A 1,205-nucleotide genomic window follows, 5' to 3' on the forward strand; every position below is an offset into this window, starting at 1 on the left:
GGGGGGAATCAAGTAGGGATGCTGCTATGTCTTACAAGAACATCAGAAAATAGTTGACTGGGATTGTTGATATGGTGCGCAAAGACATGGGGAGGGGGGGGGGGGGTTGGTTGGTTATACTTTACTTTTACCAGCCTATCTTCCTCAAAGACGTATGACAGAGGAATGCCTGGACGAATTTTCTATTCAGTTGTTTCCCAGTGCCGATTATGGCATTCTGTGATATGATGCCTTAGTGTCAATGTCATCCTTTAGTGAACTGGCTTTAATAGTGACTCTTTTTTTTTATAGCTGGCAGAGAGTTCAGACCAAGTTATATTTCATGATTGTTGTTGTAGTCATGATAAGCCTTGTTCAAACATATTTTATTTATAGGCAGTGTTCACTAATCAGACAATGGCTGCTAGAAGTAGTTCCTTTGACTTTGAGCCGTTTTCATCATTGTGGTTTACGAAGGGGTTTTTTTTTCTTGCTTTTAGTGCAAGTAGTGTAAACTTGATTGCACTTCCGTCATCACTTCTCAAAAATATTTTTGTAGTTCAGTTTGTTTGGGGTCAGGAGGGAAAAAACATTTGTAAGGGTTTTTTTTTTCTTTAAGTGTACAGTTATTATTAAATTGATGTTGAACTAAAAACGAAAAGTCAGTGTAGCAGTATTAGGTTATTCTATTGTCAGTTCATGAAACGTTTCAGTAATTTTGTGTTGTTGTAGATCATTGTACAAGTATAAGAGATATCGACACTTCATCATCACAATCTATTATTTATAGCCTCTGCACCGGCATCTGTGGTGTAGTGGTTTGGCACTTTGATGTCACTTGCAAGAGGCTCGAGTTAGATTCCCAAATAGGGAGAAAATCTTGTCTTAATAGAATATCCAGTCTTTCTGCTGGGATATTGTATCTCTCTCAGCCTGGGTTGGCTCCAATTGACAGGGTCAGAAGCCTGTCTCGTAAATGATCTAAATTTTATCGATGGAGGCTTATAAACACTGACAGTTTTAACAAATTTACACTCTGCTGAAAAATGGTGTAAAAAGGTTAATGTTTTTATTGCGTCAACTTTCTAAGGCTGTGTGAGCTCTGGGTTCAGATCAACTCCAATTTTAATGTCTGCCTCACTGGAGGGGGGTTGTAATGCGAGCAGTCACGGTGGGCATTGCCATGACATCATCTTGTTGACCTGTTGTTGACTTCTCTTGTTCCT

Source organism: Aplysia californica, unplaced genomic scaffold, assembly GCF_000002075.1.
Source record: "Aplysia californica isolate F4 #8 unplaced genomic scaffold, AplCal3.0 scaffold00620, whole genome shotgun sequence".
NCBI classification, from domain to species: Eukaryota; Metazoa; Mollusca; class Gastropoda; order Aplysiida; family Aplysiidae; genus Aplysia; species Aplysia californica.